At 39.6% G+C, this 21,540-nt stretch overlaps 1 protein-coding gene across 1 annotated transcript in view; it reads left to right on the top strand.

Moving 5' to 3' along the window:
* Positions 1-399: 399 nt before the first annotated feature.
* Positions 400-21,540, top strand: part of SEMA4B (semaphorin 4B) — a 1,355,182-nt gene continuing 1,334,041 nt past the window's right edge. Inside the window, exon 1 of the mRNA XM_044078286.1 lies at positions 400-467. The gene's annotated coding sequence lies outside the window, so the exon portion shown is untranslated. The remainder of the gene's footprint in view (positions 468-21,540) is intronic.

Genomic DNA, 21,540 nt, shown 5'->3' with positions numbered 1-21,540 from the left:
ATACTGGAGGACATGCAGTAATTGATATATACAGTGACTAATGCTGCTGTTAATGTTTTTCTTGTAGAATGTGCATTCTGTATATGTGGCCATTGGTTTCTTTACATCATGTGGAAGGTTTGGTTATGAGAGGTAAAAATGTCAGCGTGTTTTGTATTGTTGAAACTGCTGTTGCAGGTCAGTTTTTACTGGCCTCTACAGGACAGTGCTGCAGACAAAATGTGGGAGCAGTTTTAAGTGTTGGTGAGCTTTGCCCTTGTAAGACCACAGAGTTGGTACATTTATGTAAGGGGTAGGGATGCAGGGGGTGGCTTGCTGCTGCATGAAAAGTAGTCTTTTGTTTGTTATTTTGTGTTTTTCAATGACTGTGATTTTGTTCTGTTTGTTTTCCTTATAGGGACTTTGATTTGGTCTGTGTTTGACATGAATTGATTATATACAGAACCTTTACTCAAGGAAGACAAAAGGTAAGAAAATGACAGACTGCATTCTTCAAACTGTAGAAAAATGTAAGGTATTGGTGAGTAAGAATTTATTGTGCCAAATGTTAATTAAAATTCCCTTAATTGTAGCCACAAGTAAACTTACCATAACATTAGATGTTTGAATGATGACCACTGTAGCAGCCTATGCTGTATGGGTTATAACCTGCTAAGAAGATAACATATGTCCAGCTTCCAAAGCTTCAATTCACCTTCCATGCACCCAAACCTTTAGTCAGCTCAAGCTGAGCTGTCTAAAAAATCAAATCTTAGCTCTAAGCCCTTCAGAGCTTTCATGCCAACAGAGAGATGGAGGCAAAAGTCCTGAAAGGACAATGCTAGGAGAAGAAAAAATGCATGTCCATACTGTGGCACAAAATAATAGAAAAAACAAGGGAGGGTAGATGGAGAGATCAAGCTGCTACTGCAGCAGTGATCATTGAAACATCTACACTTATGTTAAGTGCGCTTACACAAATGTATTATGTTCATCATTGTGACCCCTGCAGCAGTATTCTAAGCTATATGGGCAGACTACCATAGCTTAGAGTGGACAGAGCAGTGGTGTAGCAGTTAGTGTTGTCACCTCACAGCAACAGGTTCTCCAGTTTGATTCTCAGCTGGGGTGCCTTCTGTGCAAAGTCTGCATGTCCTCCCTGCATTCACATGGGTTTCCTCTGGGTGTTCTGGTTTCCTTCCACATTCCAAAGACATGCAGTAGGTGGGTTTGACACTCTAGATTGGCCCTAGGTGTGAGTGGATACGTGCAAATGTGTGTGGTGCTCCCTCAGAGGAGGGTTGGGCCTCAGGCTAGCAACCTGAACCCATAAAACCCGTAACTACTACAGAAACAATGAATGCTGAAAGGAGCTCATTGCCTGATGTACCACATGGTTCATAAACAGGAAAGAGAGAGAGAGAGAGGGAGACCATAACGTAGCTTACAAGACCTGGAAGGAGAAAGTATGAGGCCCCAGGAGTCATTTGAGGATGATCCTACCAAATCCTGTCCTAGACCTGGAGAAATAATTTAGTTTATAGAGCTCTGTAACAGCACTAACAGAGGATTAAGTTGCTGCTTCTAGAATATTTTTATAACCCAACCCTTTCCAAAAATGCCATAGATAGAGCCAATGCCATGGCAGAGGGATCCATTGACCCTGCCTGGAATAGTTTTGTGTTGTAGGAATAACAAACAGTAATAGCCTGAGACAACCACTTAGAAATAATCTGTTTTAACAAAGGATGTCTTCTATTTTTCCCTTCTCAAGAAATGAACAACTGATTAGAAATGCTGAAAGATTTTTGTCTGTCAAGATAGTATCAGAGTAATCTGTGGAAAGCCAATGTATGAAGTGTGTTTTCTCCCTCATTTTAGGTTCTACAAAGAAGGCAAAGGGATGGCTAGATTGGCATAAACTAAACTTGAATACCACTTTAGGCATAAAAAAGCGATTACTTATCAAAGAAATCATACCATTGTCAAAAAAGAGACAAGGGTGACACACCATAAGAGCTTGCAGCTCAGACACTCTTCTTGCAGTGGTCAGATCAATGAGTAAGACTATTTTCCATGTCAAGAACCTCATGTCAGCCTGAGAAGCTGGTTGAAATGGAGCAAGTGTTAGTTTTTCTAAGACAAAGTTATGATCCCAAGGATACGCTAATTGTTTTCTGGGAGACTTCTTATGTGGAGTCCCTTTCAAAAGAATTTTAAAATGAGACTGCACTGAAAAATGGGATCCATGGGAAGACTTGCTGAAATGGCTAACAAATGAACCTTGACTGAGGAGTAAGATAAGCCATAAAATAGCAACTCACACACATATTGCAAAACTGGAGAACCACTAGCCCTGAGTGAATGCTGTTTTTTGGCACCAACTGGAAAAACCTTTTCCATTTGCTAACATATCTAAAAGGGAGATTCCTGACACTGCAAAAGACTCTGCAAAAATAAGCAAGTCATCTAAATAAGGAAAAATGTGGATACTTTGCAGTCTGCAGTTAGCTATCACAGGAGCTAGACATTTTGGGAACACTCTTGGAGCAGCAGATAGCCCAAAGGGTAAGGCAGAGAAATGATAATGTGATTCAGACATACAAAACCTTAAGAAACACTTGAAATCTGCATGAATAGGAATGTGATGATATGCATCTTTTGACTAAAGTTATTAAGTAACTCAAATGGGTAACTAGGGGTAATAAGTTCTGAAATAACAGCATTTCAAACTTGGTCAGTATCACAAACTGGTTCAGAAAGGAAAGGTCCAAGACTCTTCTTTCTTTAGCACCACAAACATTCCTGAATAAAATTCTTCTCCTAACAGATGCATGTGCTATAAGACAGGAGGAAAGAGAAGATGTTGGTCTGCTGGATGAAGATGAATCCCCTAGGAAGAAGGGATCACCTCCCAGTGATATCTGCAGCTTTGATGGTTCACATTCATCTTCCTGAAACAATCTGTTGCGAAAGAGAAAAATGGAGATGCAGATTTTTTGAAAGAATGAGGTGACTACCGGGGGGAGGGGGTGTAGAGATTCTCTTTGTAGTCATTCTGACTTACTCCACAATCCTTTATTCTGCAGTTTGCTATTTTCATTTAGAGCTTCTCTGTCATTACTTTTCAACATTTGATTACCAGCATTTTGCTGGGTCTGTTTAGAATCCCTTAGGGAGTGTAGAAAAGGAGATCTGAAAAATCTGAAGGATTCTCTGAATTAGGTTTCATGTCTCAACAAACTTGACTTCTGCTGCAGAAGTTCTAAAAACTAGATTTCTATCCAAGGGCGAATTCAACATTTAATTCTTGACATCCTCTGGGAGGCTCTGAGAATGCAGTCAGGCAACTCTCGAAACAATTCCAGAGACAGCAGTCCTGGAAATGTTATCCTCAGAGTCATAGGTACATCTCAAGCAATGAGTAGTGACTTGTCAGAAGGTGAGGAAGGATGGGAAGGCTTTTGATAAGTTTGTGGAAAAACATATATGATTCTGCATCTTTAGTTTTTAGTATTCTAATTTTCAGGCTCATGTGTTGAATTTTATCCTGGATAGATGTGAATGTATGAGTAATGCTTTGGCATCGGCTTCTTTCTGTGAGGAGAAATCTGCTTTGTGCAATTTGGGTTCTTCTCTTCTCAAGTCACTACTCATTGCTTGAGATGTACCTATGAGGATGGGGGATGTTTTGTCACAGCCTAAAATTTTTCTGACTGTTTACTCCCCATAAAAAGCAGGTCGATTATGCAAATTTCCTCAGTCTTTTAAGTTTTTATCCACTAATTCTAGACCTGCTCCAGCAGTTATTGTTTTAGTGAATCCAGCTGTCACTGAACGACTTTTAACAACTTTTTGCCACAAAAGTGAAAAAGTGTACAAAAATAAAGTGACAATCAATAAAAACAACTTTCCTGGATTAAAAGTTAATCATTTACAGAAAAAGTACATTTTCTGTGATAAAAAGTAAATTGAAAGGATTTTCTCTATCAAAGGGAACTTATCTGCCAGGCAATGGAACAGTGGTAGCTGACAATCGATCCTTGGAAGCCTGTAGAAAAAGGTTTTCTTCAATGGCAGGAAAGATCTGAAGGTCTTGGCCCCCAAACATAACTTATTGTCAGCCCAATTCAAGTTGATTTAAACTTTGGATGCATGATAGGTGCCCTGAAACTTTGGAAGCTGGCCTGTTGCTATATCTTTAGCAGGATGCAATCCATGTAGCTTAGGATTCTGCAGCAGTGATAATAATAATGAACATAATATGTTTTACAGTTGAGTATAAATATCCTTATCTTGTCTTTTTAACTTTAAAGGCAGAGAAGCAGATGCATCTTGAATTTTAATGAAAAACTCATTCTGTTATTGTTTTTTTTCTGCCCTAGCATTTAAAAAGTCAGTAGATATCAATTTGTTACAGAAATGCATAGTCATCTTATATCTGAAGTTACAAGAACAATATATATTTGTTCTGATCACTTTTATATTTTTTGCTGTGAAGAGAACTGATTACTACACTTTTATTTCAAACTGAATGTTCTAAAAACTCTGTAATTTATTGGTTCCCATGCCCTTTTTGACCTTAATTTGACCCAACCTACAAATGGAAATATCTGTATACTGCTTTCAGTGTTTCTTATGAAATTTTATTGATGAAACATTTGATTCCTCAGCAATGTAGAATATTTTATTTGAACATATAGTACCAATAGCAAAACCAACATTAGTATTTCAAAATTAAAAGTTTGACTGTCAGTCTACACTTGTTTTTTTTTTTTGCTATTTAAAATTAAATGGCAGAAGAAATAATTCAGTGTTAAGTAGACTACCACATATGTGGGAGCTCATGGTACAGAGTTTTTACCAAAAAGGATGACAATGCAATTTTTGGCATTGAGCTTGAGGCCATGGCTTTGAAACCTACCATATGTCTCTGTGAGGCCCTTTTGTAGGATGTCTACATTGTTAGGAGTTTCAATTATGGCTCCTAATTTGCAGTCATCTGCAAAGTTCATTATCCAGTGACCTTCTGTGTTAGCCTGTACTTCAGAAAAGTAGATACCAAACAGGAGAGGACCCAGGACTGAACCCTGTCATACTCCACTTGTCACTGGTCTGAAGTCGGATTTGGAGTCTGCTACTTTCACAGTGTGGGTTCTGTCAGTGTGCCAGTTGGCAACCCATCTTGTGACATAGGGATTTATACATAGTTTAGTGAGTTTATCTATAATTCCATAGTGGGGGATGGTGTCAAAAGCCTTGGTGAGATCTAGATAGGCTGTGTGAACCACCTTACTCTCGTCTACGGCTTTGGTGACTGCTTCAAAGAAGTCTATCAGGTTTAGGAGACAGGATCTGCCTTTTACAAACCCAAACTGGGTGGAGTCCAGAGTTTGGAGATTACCAATATCTTTGTTTATAAGTTCCATGATGATTCGTTCCATGGCCTTGCAGACCAGGCTCATTAGGCTAATGGGGCAGTAGTTCCTGGGGTTCGTGGTGGCTCCCGTTTGTGGAGTGGGATAACCGTCGCTGTGCACCATTCAGTGGGCACAAAGCCTGAAGTGAGGCTATGATTGAACATGGTACTTAGGTGGGGTGCCAGTTCATTCTGTAGTTCATGTAAAATGTAGCCTGGGATGTTGTCAGGTCCCATGATGCTGTGTTCTTGACTTTGGAGAGTGTGGTTTTTACCTGTGCAGCCATGATTACAGGAACTTTGCATTCTTCCGGTATATAGATGGGCTCTTTAGGGGATGAGAGAGGGGGTAATGTTAGCACTGAACCTATCTGCCAGGGTGTTGTCAGCATCAGTTGGTTCTGTATATTTAGTGCCATTGTGCTGTAACTCAGAGCAGATCTGAGATTGCCATTGAGATTTTTGACATAGCTATAGAATGCTTTGTGGTTATCTATAGAATCAGTGGTGATTTTGTTTTCGTAACTAGCTTTGGAGGATTTTATGAGGGATCTCAGCTTCTTACTGAGGCTGACCTGGGAGTTCCTCCAATCATGGGATTTTACTCTTTTTTGCAACAGTTTCTTTCTATTGTTGCAGAATTTGTTTATGGCAAGGGACCACCAGACTGGCTTCCTTTTTTTGGAGGATAGCATCTTGGTTCTGTTAGGGATAGCATGATCCATGCACTCATGTAAGTGCTTATAAAGTGCATTTGTGTAGGATTCATCAGTCATACCTCTATTGTCCGATTGCATGGGCGTCATGAAGTTTGCCACTTCTGTCTTAAGAAGCGTGAAGTTGGTTTTGGAGAAATATTTTACAGTGGTTTCCCTAATGGAGGGTAGGGGTTGGATGTGGATGTCTAGGGTGATTAGCTTGTGGTCAGATCTGACCAACGAGGAATTGACCTCTGGTGTGGACATGTTGGTAATGACCAGGTCTAGGATATTGCTGCCCCTGGTGGGGGTGTGGATAAGTTGATCCAAGGCATTGGAATTTATGAATTCCAGAAAACGTTTAGCAAAAGAGTTGGTACATGAGTAGTTTTCCCAGTTAATGGTGGGGTAGTTGAAATCACCCATTATTAGGGTGTTGGGTTGTACCCTAATATTTTCCAGTGTATCAAGAAATGAGGAGTGGGACTCCTTGGGCATGGTGGGGGGTCTGTAGCAAGTTACAATTTGGATTGTGGTCTTGCCCAGAGTTAGTTGCACTTGGATATCTTTGGATGCATTATGCTGAGCAACTAGCCTGGATGTGTGGATATCCTTAATGAATATGGACATGCCTCTGCCTTTAGTGTTTCGGTCCAGGTTAGGTAGCCAAAAGGTGTGGTATGAATTATAACCTGGTAATGCAGGGGTGTCCTCTGGAGCCTTGAATCAGGTCATTGTCACTGCATAGATGTCAATGTTCTCCATTTTGAGTGCCTTGAGTGAATGCATTTCGAGGTTTAGACTTCTAGCATTGAGTAGCATTACCCTCAGATTTTGCTTGCTTGTACCTGTTATGGTGGTGAATTTGTCATTTGAACCTTGCCTAAAAAAGGCACTATAGGGGTGGCAAGAGCCTTATCCAGTATCCAGAATCCCAAGGGCAACAGATACAGGCCATCTCTGGCAAAGCATCATGGTCTGTCGATCATGTCATCCCAGGCAGACAGATACTGGATCCCCTTAGAATGACACCAGAAGCTTAGCCAATTGTCAAAGTCAATCATTTTGTCCTTGTACTGTGGTATCATTCTGGGTGATGGCAGGATGCTACTCAGGGCTAGGGTCATACCTGTCTGGGCTACAAGACCGGAGAGCTCCTCCATGTCTCTTTTCATGTAGTCCAGGAAGGTACGTCTCAGGTCATTCACAACAGCATAGACAATGACAGAATCATATTTGTACTTGTTGTGGAGTGACTTGAGCGCATGCATTATGTGGTGGATCCTGGCACCCGACAGGCAGCTGACAATAACTTTCTCCTTGTTTAGCCTGGTGAGTGGAAAATGAGTGTGCCTGACTATAGAGTCACCTATGACTAGAGTGTTGGGTATGCTGTTATGCCTTATGGGCTGTGGTTGAGTGGCACACTGAGTTTGTGGGCTATGTGTCATTTGGGTTGTGTTTGGGGGTGGAGGTTGCTTGTGTTTCTGCTTTGGAGGTCTCTGTTGCTTGAGCAGATTTCTATTGAGAGCCTCCGTGAATGTAGGTGTGTGTTTTTTGTTTCTATGTGTGTGTTTTGGTGATGTAGGTTTTGAGGGACTATGTGATGAGTGTGGTGTGGTGCAAGTGTTTACCTTCTCCTCTTGACTGTCTAGTGCAGTCTTGGGTGAAGAGAGCATTGCTTCCAGTTTGGCTATATAAGTGCATCTCTCACAGGATGTAGTGTTGGGTGGTAGGAGGAGAGGGTTGTCTGTGTACATGAGGCAATTGCTGCATTGACCCAAGATGCCCAGATTCATTAGGTAGAGAGGAGAAAACACTGGGAGCTGACCCTTAGATATGCTTGGATAGGTGCTTATTTATTAAGTACTAAAAATTGTTTTCCTCTAGACAAGTGAGGAAAGTTGAGTGCTGTAGTAATTTGTAGCTTATTTAGTGCTTACAAGAAGTCCATTACAAGTGCTGATCTCAAAGAAACAGAATGTAGTGCTAAAACTAAAAAACTGGCTAGTTCTAAGGGAAAACTTGAAGAGCAGATTTTATGGCGCTGGGAATAGTTTAACCCTAGCTAACCGGCGATGCATAAAGTGTATTTTTTTTTAATATAACAGTAGCAAATGAGCAAACTGATTTAAACAAATTAACCAATTAACCAATAAAAAGCTAAAAACTAAGCCCCGTTCCAGCAGTCTTCAATCAGACAATTTCTAACTGCACATTCCTGCCACAAGGGTGCAGGGGAACCTTCTCCAAAAAAAAGTTGGTCTGGATTAGTGCTCAAGTTATACAAACAAATCTAGATTCAGCAGGTCTGGATTTAGTCTATGCTACAGCAAACAAGCCGTACCAATTTCAGAAAGAAACAGTTCAAATAAGCAGGCACAATAAGCCTTTAACCAGAAACTCCCAGCTCAAAAGGGTAGAATCTACCCTCTCCTCCCACAAAAATGCAGACCACATCTTCTTAATGTAAAATAACTGTCCCAAGGCCAAGTGCTTAAACCAGAACTAATAGACTTTTAGAATAACAGACAGTTAGCCTTCAATTAGCAACTCCCAGCTTAGAAGGATGTAAGCTACCAGTCCTGCCACAAAAGTGCAGACCACAAACCTTAATGTAAAACAACTGGTCTGAAGCCCAAGTGCTTCAACCAAAGGCTTAGAATAGCAGTTACAATTTAATCAGGCTACTAACAAGCACTAATAAATGCAGCAGAATAAATGTAATTAAGTACTTTTAAGAACAAGCAGCAAAAGTAAAACAGAGTAATAAAATAGGAAGAAACAGAAATACAGTAAAAGCAGATGAATAAAGTGCAATTTTTTATATAACAATAGAAAACGAGCAAACTGATTTAAACAAATTACCCAATTAACCAATAAAAAGGCTCAAAACTGAGCCATGTTCCAGCAGTCTTCAATCAGACAAGTTCTAACTGCACACTCCTGCCACTAGGGTGCAGGGCAACCTTCTCCAAAAAAGATGGCCTGGATTAGTGCTCAGGTTATACAAACAAAGCTAGATTCAGCATGCCTGAATCTAGTCTATACTACAGCAAACAAGGCACACCAATTTCAGAAAGAAACAGTTCAAATAAGCAGGCACAATAAGCTGTTTTATTTATTTATTTATTTATTTATTTATTTAACATTTGTTGACCAGGCTAGGCTAGCTGGATATATGTCCATCTTCAGTAGAGGCCCGGAGAGAAAAGCTCCAAAAGAACAGACAAAGTTTAAAAACAAATTACAGTTAGAAGGCATTTAACTTTAGTAACAGATACATTAGAGTTTAGATAAGATAAAAATACAGATAAAATACCACATCCCTTATTTTCAGGTTTGAATTTTTTTTTTAATCCTCTTCATAGAAGGATAGTAGCAAGAAGGAAGAGGGAAATTCTAGAATAGGGTTTTAGTAAGGAATTGGGAAAGAGACGAGTAATAGAGGAGAATACAAAGAGGAAAAGGAGAGAGAAGTAAAGTGAAGTGAGCTTCAAGTAGAGCAGGAAGCAGGTGAAGTATCTATTAAGTCTAGCTGGGTAAACTAAGTCCAACTTTCATGTAAAGCGACCTTTAGAATATGAAGAATATAAGGTGGAATAGCTAAGGAAAAGTAACATGGTGATGTAACAGGAGGAGAGAGTTTTAGTCAGGGTTGCTGCAGGGACAGAGCCAACGGCTAGTAAAATGAAGTTTAAGTTTCTTTTTGAAAAGTGAAGTAGAGGCGATATTAGTGAGGTCTCCAGGAAGTAGGTTCCAGCTTTTCCCCACTGTATAGGAGAAAAGGGAGTCACCTGCTTTATTGTTGGATTTATGTGTAGATACTAGTAGTTTGTTAGATGAGCGAAGGTTAGAAAGATTTTTATATGGACTGATGAGATTTCTAAGAACTGGCGTTTTATCTGGGTAATAAAGGATTTTTTGGGTGATAATTATTTGCTGAAATAAAAATTGATTGTGCAGTTCAAGCCAACCGAGTTGTTTTAAATTTAATCAGTGGTGTGTTCTAAATGGGGAGCTGGCAGCAAATCTGGCTATACTGTTATAGGAGAAGGTCAATTTGTTTAGGTTAGTTTTAGATATATTAGTATATATAGGTGAGGCATAGAAGAGAGTAGAGATAAGGTGGGTGTGGGCAATGGTAGTTCTAACTGTAGGAGTGAGGAAGGGCTTGATTTTGTAGATGGAGCCAAGTTTTTTGTTTATCGATTTTATTGTGGTATTAATATGAGTGTCATAGTTAAGGCTATGGGCAATAGTAACCCCTAAAAGTTTGGTTGCTGTGTCAGAAGATATGACTGTGTCGTTTTTGGATATGATAGAGAAATTAAGTGGAGTAGATTTTTGTGTTGGAGTAAATAGCAGTAGTTTAGTCTTTTTAGGGTTAAGGAGGAGACATTGCTGTAAAAACCAGTCTTCTACAAGCTCAAAGATATTTTGGGTGATGTTCTGAAGTTCAGCTGGGCTTGTGGCTGAGGAGACTAAGGTGGAATCATCAGCATATTGTATGGTTACAGCTTGGGGGATACTAGAAGCTAGATCATTGATAAAGATTGAGAAAAAAAGAGGGCCTAAAATAGATCCTTGAGGTACACCAAGGGAGACAGGAAGAGGGGAGGATAGAGTGTTTTCCCAGAGCACTGCCTGTTTCCGATTATCTAAGTAAGACTTGAACCACTGCAGTGCTTGAGTGTCAAGTGAGAGTGATTTCAGAAGATTCAAGAGAATATGATGATTAACCATGTCGAATGCTTTTGAAAGATCAATAAAGACAGCAGATGAGAGGATGTTATTGTTACGGTTTTTGTTGATGTGATCAGTAAATGAAAGAAGGGCAGTAGTAGTGCTATGGAAGGGACGAAAGCCATGCTGAGAGTGAGCTAGTAGTCCATTTAGAAGGAGGTGGTGAAGTAGTTGTCGGTGGATGCATTTTTCCATGATTTTAGCTAAGGGAGAAAGTAGGGCAATTGGACGAAAGTTTGAAAGTTCTGTTGAGTTTCCACCCTTATGAAGGGGAATAATATGTGAGATTTTTCAAATGGATGGGATAGTACCTTCTTTTATGGTTGTGTTAATTAGGATTGAGATAGGGTAAGCAATTACTTTGGCTGCACTTTGAAGATACTGAGCAGTTAGTAGGTCTGCAGAGGGGGTAGAGGGTTTGAGTTTTTGTAGGAGGGTACTGATGAGGGATGTAGGGACAGGTCGAAATTGGAAAGTGGGTGGAGAGGTAAAGGAGGAGGGGAGCCAAGCAAGGAGGAGAAAGACCAGCCTGTGAAAAGCAATCAGTGGAAATGCTGATTGCTGGCAGCAAGTTAAGGTACAGGTAGGCGAAAGAGGTGATAAATGTAGAGATAGTCTGAGTAGGTCGGGACAGTGGGAGGATAATGGTAAAAAATGGAAAATTAAAGTAAGACAAGGCAGAGTTAAGTAAGTAACAGTAGCTTTTAATGAAATAAGTAGTTACATTTAGTAAAATTAGTAGAAAAAATGAGTTAACTGAGTATGGCAAACATGAGGGAGTTGGATAGATTTATAGGGAAGAGGGCGCCAACTAGTGGGTAAAACGTATAGTACACAATAACTCCTGGGAAGAAAGAAGTAATCTGATAGTAGGAAAGTCAAGTAGGAAGCCAAGTAAAGGCTACAAGAGGGGTGGGGGGAGGTAAAAAGTAGGAAAAGATATGGCTGCTGGCTATCCTGGAGAGGTAGGGATTTTAAATTGACCTAGTGTTTAGACAAATATACTGTTCAAAAAGCAGTGGGCATACTTTCTTGCTTTCTTGAGGGGGTGGATTCAAAGGATGGCCTCTATTCCTTATTATAGGAAAAAGCAGCAGGTATTGTTGATTAGAAGGAATCCTGGTCATCAGATAGGACAGGTTCTAACCCTACTGGAGGACAGGCAGTTTGCCAGGTTTCTTGCTTTCCTGAGGGGATGGATTTAAAGGATGGCCTCTATTCCTTATTATAGGAAAAGGCAGCAGGTATTATTGATTAGAAGGAATCCTGGTCATCAGATAGGACAGGTTCCAACCCTACTGGAGGACAGGCAGCTTGCCAGGTTTCTTGCTTTCTTGAGGGGATGAATTCAAAGGATGGCCTGTATTCCTTATTATAGGAAAAGGCAGCAGATATTATTGATTAGAAGGAATCCTGGTCATCAGGTAGGACAGGTTCCAACCCTACTGGAGGACAGGCAGTTTGCCAGGTTTCTTGCTTTCTTGAGGAGATGGATTCAAAGGATGGCCTCTATTCCTTATTATAGGAAAAGGCAGCAGGTATTATTACCGTTAACCAGAAATTCCCATCTCAGAAAGGTAGAATCTAGCCTCTCCTCCTACAAGAGTGCAGACCACAAACCTTCTTAATGAAAAATAAATGGCCTGAAGTCCAAGTGCTTAAACCAGAACTAATGCACTTTTAGAATAACAGACACTGAGCCTTCAATCAGCAATTCCCAACTTAGAAGAATGAAAGCTACCTGTCCTGCCACAACAGTGCAGACCACAAACCTTCTTAATGTAAAACAACTGGTCTGAACCCCAAATGCTTAAACCAAAAGGCTTAGAATAACAGTTACAATTTAATTGGGCTACTACCAAGCAGTAATACATGCAGCAGAATAAATACAATTGAGTACTTTTAAGAAAAGGCAAAAGCAAAATAAAGTGCATTTTTTTAGTAAAGTACAAGGAGAGAGGAAGGAGGAGCAGAAGAAGAATTCAATATTAAGAACCTAAGTGGGTTGGCCTTCTCAAATATTCTTTCTGTATTAAGTAGAGTGAACACCAGACTGGGAGGTCTGTCCCAGATCAAATTTACAGTAGGGGTGTGCAACTGCAAAGCCAGCAACTATAACAACACCACAAGAATAGGGTGGGACAGAGTGAAAAAACAGTTTCAGGACAGATGAGAAACAGAAAACAATGCCAGAAAATATATAAAATAATTCAGTCAGGCAAAAAATAATTCAGTCAGGCAAAATTAAGACAATACAGAACTCTGAAAGGTTAAAATGCCAAGAAATATACTTATCAATCAGTGATATATTTCCGAATTGCTTGAGAATCACACTTCAGCCAGAACACCAGGAGTTTCCAACAGTGTATTGTTTTAGATCTGTAATAAAAGTGCACTGACAGTACGATTCTGACATTTACTTAGTTTGGTATTCAAGAAAAGTCATTCAGATATCTTTTCAGGATAATGATTACTTCAGACCTAGTTGTTATAACTGGTGTTACCCAACATTATTCAGACATATCTTTGAATTAATTTGACCATTTCTAGAGAAATTGTCTGAGGAAATGTTGTGGCCCTCAGCTGCACAACACAATTATTTGGTAATTTTATTCAGCTCAGTTGTGGAACTGACAGTCATAATGGAATGCTGGACAAGAGCTGTTCTGTAGATTCTGTGCAATTTATCTGGAGAAGGAGTCTGCTATGTTGGAGATGGCTGCTTGAAGAATTAATGGGACTTGTTTAGACTACACACTTGGACATTACAGCAGATAGAAACAGTGAGCCAGTCCAGCAGCCACAGCCAGAGCAAGCAAGCCTCTCCAGTGTCCAGAGACAGAGCAAGCCAGTCACTTCTGCAGCCAGATCCATAGCCATAGCCAGCTAGCCACTCCAGCAGGCAGAGCCAACTAGCCACTCCAGCATCCATAGCCAACCATCCAATCCAGCACCAACAGCCAGCCAGTCACTTCAGCAGTCGGAGCCAACCAGCCATTCCAGCAGCTAGAACCAGAGTCAAGCCAGCCACTCCAGCAGCAAGAGCTGGCCATCAAGCCATTCTAACAGCCAGAACCAGTTAGCTACTCCAGCAGCTGCAGCCAGTCAGCTAGACACTCCAGTAGCCAGCTAGCCACTCCAGCAAGCAAGCTAGCCAGCCAGTCACTCCAGCAGGGAAGCCAGCCAGCCACTTCAACAGTAAAGTCAGCCAGCCTAGCAAAGTCTGTGATTGCAGTGATAGTCTATTACCTGTGGGCTCCCACTCTCTCCTGCCCAGGAAAGATATTAAAATACACCAAAGAATCTATAGACCCACAGATACCACTGGAAAGAATATCATCTCCAGGGATCCAGTGAAGACTCCTATCCTTATTGCGCCCTTTGGCACGACAGTCCCCTCATTAAAAACAATACAAACTCAGTGTACATAACCTTATACTATGATGTTTGCATTTAGTTAACTATTTCTGTTAAGAGCTTAGTACTACACCCTACTAGCGCTCAATAGCAGCCATCTGCAGACCACTTGTACCCCCAGCCTAGCCACACTCTTATAAATATTGTTCTCTTAATTACAAAGCTACTTTACCAATATTTTCTGTGAAGGACTCTTCTCTGCTGTCATTCCCCCTGCCAGCACTAGGTGGCACCCTATACCTATATCATATCATACCTTACCTTTTTCACCTCTTTCATTCCAAACTCAGTTAAACCTCTATTGGTCAGCTTTTTTACCCAGTTTTTTCACTAACCTTTGCCTGACACTCCTAAAATATCCTTTGCTCTGCCCAACTTACATTTCTTCTGTGTTTATTCTGCAAACCCTCTTTAGCAATCACCTACCTCTTAACTGTAGTCTCTTATAGCAACAGATTTTTTTTCCTGCTGTGGCTTGTCCATCCTTTGGCTCTACTTGCTCCATTCGCCCTGCGGGCTCACTCCACTCCCATACCCTACCCCCAAATTCCACCCACCCCCTGAGCACCTGACCCTCTACTTCCATAGCCACACCGCCAACCAATAGCCTGTGTTATCTCATTAAACAATTAAATATTTTACCCCTTTTTTTTGCCTTCCTCCCCCTAATTCCCCTAACAGCTCCACCCCTTCTCTACATACCAATTGACCTGTTTAAGCTATACTATATGTCTCACAATGACTAGCCCCAGCAGGCCAATACACTGTAAAGTACTCCTCTGTTCTGTAGGTCTTACCTCTCTACTAATATCTTACAGCTTAAGCTACTATCAAGCCCTAAGCTTTACTAGATTTCAACACCCTACAAAGCAAACAAGCCCATTCTCTCTTACAGCTTCTCACACCCATATTAACATAACATCCTCATCATCCTACCTTCTTCCACAGTTTCACAGATTATCCCATACTAAATATTTCCAAATCAAAAAAGAATACCCTATATTCTTTAAAGTCTTCAAACTTAAATATAATCTTCAACTAGGTCTACTTCAACAGGGTGACATTCATCCAAACCCAGGTCCTTACACTACCACTACTGATTCCTCATCAGCCAATATTTCCCCTTCTAACAACCTCACCAAAACCCTAAACTCTCTCTTTATAGGCCACCTTAACATATGTAGCTTAAACAATACAATTACACAACTTCATGCCCTATTAGACACCTATTCTTTTGACATCTTATGCCTAACTGAAACTTGGCTCAAACCCATAACTAAAGACAACAGTATAATTCCACCAGGGTATAACATACTTCGACTTGACCATCTAAATAAAAAGGGTGGTGGGGTGGCTTTACTGTTTAAATCTGAATTGAAGGTCACCTCAATAGGCATTCATCCACTATCATCTACAAATCTCGAGATTTTAACCTCTAAGATCCAAATAAATGCTAATAAATCCATATACATTATTTGCTCATATATCCCCCCAGGAAATAACATTAACACTCTTGAAAATACCCTTAGCTGGCTCTCAATGACCCTCCCACAAGAAACCATACTCCTTTGTGATTTTAATATTGACTAGAATGGTTGTACCTCTCCCAAACCTACTACTCATATAAACCTATTTGGTTTCACCAAACCATTACATTCCCTACCAAGACCCACAAACCTAGCAAGAAACAAACTACCTTAGATTGGATACTAGTTAACAGCAACCCCCTCAATTACAAAACTGGCATACTTCCCGATGAAATTAGTGACCATTCCCTTACCTTCATAACTAGAAAAAAGACTGCCATTCCCAATGAAACAATATTTAGAACAACCCGTAACAAAAATAATTTCAACCCAATGAACTTCCAAGCAGAGCTCAAAGCATGCAACTGGTCACCCCTAAAATGCCTGCCTCTTGACAAAGCAGTCTCTTTCTTTAACAATATATTTCTGCAAATCCTTGATAACCATGCTCCCTCATGTGCTGTCAGAACTAAAAACAAACCTGCTCCCTAGCTCTCTAATGAGACTAGGCACAGCATTAGACTGAGAAATAAAATCTGGTCCAAATGGAGTAAAACAAAAAACTCAATAGATCACCTAAACTTTAGACAGCTTTGAAATGCCACCAAAAGAGCTATAGTCCTTGACAAAAAAAAACTACTACCTCAAACTCCAACAAACCCAACAGCAAAACCCACAAAAGTTCTGGTCAGGAATCAACAAACTTTTTCATCCAGGTCACTCTAAAACTCCTATCCCCTCTAACCTAACGCAAAGCCCTCCCAACCAAATTGCTGACACTTTTAATAATTTTTTCTCTGAAATTGTCCAATCCCTAGCTAACACCTTACCACCTGTCACCACCACAGAATCTCCTCCACTGACCAATCTACCCCAAACTTTTCATCTCCAGCCCATTCCCACATTCATCATTCACACTCTACTTCTTAAACTAAAATCATGTACACCATCAGTTGATCTCCTCCCAACTGAATACCTGCAAATCGCAGCAGGAGTACTAGCCTCCCCATTCTCCATCCTAATAAATAGAACCATTACTGAATCCTACATCCTATCTCTCATATTTTCCCCTTGCATAAGGGAGGCAACTCAAATGAACTCTCAAACTTCTGCCCTATAGCCCTCCTCTCACCCCTAGCAAAAGTTATGGAGAGATGTATTCACTGTCAACTACTGCATCACCTCCTTGAAAACAACCTATTAGTGGACTGCCAACATGGTTTCAGGCCTTTCCACAGCAGTACCACTGCACTCCTATCCTTTACTGACTGCATTAATAAAAATAGAAATAGTAACCTGCTCTCTTCAGAGACCTCTTCAAGGCCTTTGATATGATGAACCACCAATTACTATCAAATATTCTCAAATTTCTTTCAATTGATACTCAAGCAGTTAAATGGTTTCATTCATACCTTGAAAATAGACAACAAGCAGTGTGCTGGGAGAACAACTTATCCTCCCAGCTCCTGATCACTCTTGGAGTCCCACAAGGATCTATTTTGGGTCTACTCCTCTTTAGTATTTTCATTCATGATCTGAAAACCTCCCTTCCCCAACTACCTAAATACAATATGCTAATGATTCAACTCAAATCTGTGCTGCTTCCTCTCCAACTGAACTCCAAAACAGGATACAAACTGTATTCACCTTAGTGGAAAAATGGTTCCACCAACGGTGTCTCCTCTTGAACCCAAAAAAAAAAACTGCTACTGTTTACACCCACACAGAAGACCTCGCCACCCAGTCTCTTACCTCTAATAATGGTACTGTCATCACTCCTGACACTACCACTAAACTCCTAGGTGTAACAATAGATAGTAATCTCAACTTTGACACACACATTAACCTAACTATTAAATCTGTAAATAGAAAACTTGGTTTCCTGTATAAACTCAAACCATTTCTTACAGCCTCAGCCAAGATTACTATTGCTCAAACTCACCTGATTTCAACCCTTCTCTGTGCCTCCCCCATATACACAAACCTAACCAAAAGCAATTTAAATAAACTGGCAACTTCTTACAACAACATAGCCACATTTGCCATGGGTACCCCATTTAGAACCCACCACTGCCAAAATCTAAAACTACTATGATGGCTGGAAATACAAAATCAGCTACTCTACCAACAACTCACCTTTATCCACAAGATCTTGCACCATCCCACAAATGCACCTATACTTGGTAACCATCTCAATTCTTATCAAAACCTTCCAACTCTACATTCCGCAAATAGGTTACAAGTAGCCACCTTAAAATCTAAAAACAAATCAGGGGACTGTCTGTTTTCTAACTCTGTTGGTAAAACTTGGAACAAACTCCCAACTGAACTAACTTCTACTACATCCACCCATCTTTTCAGGAACCAATTAAGAATTTTTTTAAAATCCTAATGGCTTTGCCCATGCACCAAGCCCGACTGATACTATCTTCCCTTGCATTTAGCCTTCTTTTACATCAATTCCTTTACCTTTGCTACTGCTCTCTCATCTAAAATTATAAATAATTTGCTCTCTTCATCCTTAAGGACTTATGGCCAACACCTCATTAAGGTAGAATGATCATATTATGATGGCTAGTAGAGGGCATTTTGATAGTGACCTGTTTCCTGTGAGAGAAAGTGTCACTTACCTGAAGAAAGATAAAATTTGTTTTTACTTTTTATAGAATTCCAACTCAGTATAGATATATTTTGGACTTGTATTGCATTCCTCACTCTGAGCAGAAGTCACATGGCTAACTCAAATGGAAATTAAATATAATGCAGTTTGACATATTGCCCTTAAAAGTCTGCATTCAAATATTTCCAGTATGCCTTGGGACTGCTGGAAGCTTTAAAACAAAGTATTTGGTCTATGTTTTCCATCATGGTAAATACATTTAAACTACATTTAAAATGCTACACTTACCTTACAATGTAAGTCTGTTTTATGTGTTGTGTTTTTTTTATTGCATGTTAAAACTACTAATTAAAAGCATCATCACCTATGTGGTGTGGAATGTTACACCTCTAGCAGCCTACTTACATCTTGCATTCCAGAGCATTTTCTAAAAAATAAACTTAAAAAAATAAGATGTGGTTAAGAAGTATTAGGAATTATTTAGAGGAGCTGGCAAAGGTTAAAGTATTGCAGAATAAGGGAAATCTCTCAGAACAAAAACAAGAACAGGAGTAACTGCAGAGTGGTAAAGAGAAAATAACAGAGTGTTTGGCTATATGCATGACTTTAGAAAGATTGCTGTTAAGCAGCTGTTTTTGACAACTCCAAAGAACAAAAACTTTTCGCACCATGACTTAAGCAACAAAAATAGAAAGGGCTATTGCCAAACTTAGGGAGCCTCTGACAAAAAAAATAACCCAATGATCCTGTAGAGGTATTAAATATATTTCAGAAATTTATATAATGCAGAAAAATGTGGAAGCCAAGAAAGAGAGCAAATGGAAATATTTATGTGAGATTTAATTATGCCAAGGCTAGAGGAAGATGGGCTCAACAACTAATATACAAGATAGGAGGAGATGAGATTAAAACAGTGATGTAAAATCAATCTGCAGGGAAGTCTCCTTGAACCGATGGCATTATTGTGAAAGCTTGGAAGTTAAGATGGAGGAAAGTGATAAAGATCTGTAATATTTTGTTTAATCTTATTTTAAAAGGAGAGGAATCACCAGTATCTTAGAAGAAAGCTGAGGCATTTGTATTACCCAAATAGGGCAAAGACCCATCAGACCCAACTTTATATAGACCTATTTCAATTTTAATCCATGATTATAAAGCATTTATGTCTATATTATCTGACATAATGGCAAAGGCCAAAATTGATAGTTATGGATCGGTGTGGTTTTGCGGAGGGGAGGCAAATATTTAACAACATTACAAGAAAGGTGATGATCCAGTGGGAAGCAGAATGGAAAAAAAAACTGTTGGTGGTGGTAGTGGTGGTGGGTCTTGATACAGAGAAAGCATTCGACAGAGTAAGCTGGGATTTTATGACTAGGGCAATAGAAGCATTTGCATTCTCTGATACAGTAATAAGGTTAAAATGAAGAAATAATAAACCAATAAAAACGAAATCCACGGAGACCTTGTCCGGAAACACAGAGCCGCACCAAACTAGTCTTAACGCAAATTTTATTAGATGAAGCGTTTTCGCCACAACGCTGTTGTGGCTTCATCAGAGAAGTTAAAACAATTTAAAAAGAACTCCTTAAATGTTCAAAAGCAGGAAATGACATGTAATCAACTTCCTGGATACAAGGAATTACAAAACACTGGCATATCACATCAAATACCAAAGTAAAAACCATACGAGGACAGCAGTCGAAGTTGCAAATTAAGACCTAAGTTGTTTGCATATACCAAAAAAATAAGTATATATATAATTTTGTAAAAAATTTATATAAAAAATTATTATAAGAAAAACACAACCTTCCATAAAATAGCAAACATAAGTCCTAAATACTACAACTAACAATGCAGCATGAAAATATAAAAATGTAAATATGTTAAGAACACATGTTTACAACATTAAAAAGTGTGCCTATCTTAAATAGCTTCTTAATTTCAAAACAGAAGATATGTTACAGTTAACATTAAGTCCAGGGTGCCGGAAGGCATCTAGTCTCAGTTGCCATTCCAGTTCGCGGTTCTCCAATATAAGTGAGAATGGGCCCCCCCTGACTTTTAGTGGAACATGATCTATGGCCATAAAATGAAAACTGTGACCTGGATGAAGGTCAATGTGCTTGGCCAATGCATTGTCACCCTTTCTATTTTTAATAGCGTACATATGTTCGTATATCCGGTTACGGACCCTACGGTCCGTTTTACCGATATAGAAAGCATGACAACAATCATACAAAGCTATGTAAATAATAGACTTACTCTCACAATTCAATGGGTGACAAATAGTATATTTCTTACCCCTTACAATGAACGTTTCGCCTGATTTTACCCTGTTGCACCAGTTGCAGAAACCACATGGGTACATGCCTTTCTGTTTATTAAACGTATGTTGGAACATGTCCCTTTGCAACAATTCCTTAAGATTGCTAGCCCTTTTAAACACAAACTTAGGTGAACTTCCAAGCTTTTCCACTAAAAAGGTATTGTTGGCTATGAAATGCCAATTTTTGCGTATTATCGATAAGATACCTTTGGAATTTTTGCTGAAAGTTGTGATAAAACTTAGGGAAAAGTCACATTCTTCACCCAATGGAGGTAACTCTACTATTGGGTCAGTACTAGTGTTCAAAGCAGTGTTGCACCCGGGGTCAGTGGGGTACTGGGAGGTAGCATAAGATTGATCCAATAGAGGTTTGTAGAATCCATTGACTCTTTTACTGCCAGTTTCTTGAATCAGTTCATCCAATAGCGAAGCAGGGTAACCTCGATTTGTGAACATTCCTCTCAAAAGTTCACATTCTTTTCTGAAGTCACCAATGGTACTGCACATTCTCCCTGCCCTTACCAACTGTCCCTTTACTATGGAACGTTTCTGTTGGTACGGATGGAAACTAGAGTAATGCAGGAAAGAGTTGCAGTACGTAGGTTTCCTATATACTGTTGATGTGAAAACCTTATTTTCCACATCCTTCACTAACCTAACGTCCAAGTAATCTATCTCGGACGGTGAAAAATTGGATGTGAATTTCAAAAATTCAGTTGTAGAATTCAGTGAATTTACAAAAGCTTCAGCCTCTAACCTAGAGCCCTTGAACATGATAAAAATATCGTCAAGGAACCTGGTATAAT

This window comes from Protopterus annectens, chromosome 7.part0 (assembly GCF_019279795.1).
Source record: "Protopterus annectens isolate FY-2018-M chromosome 7.part0, PAN1.0, whole genome shotgun sequence".
NCBI classification, from domain to species: Eukaryota; Metazoa; Chordata; order Ceratodontiformes; family Protopteridae; genus Protopterus; species Protopterus annectens.
The sequence above is the reverse complement of the archived record's forward strand: the minus strand, read 5'-3'. Positions and strand labels throughout refer to the sequence as shown.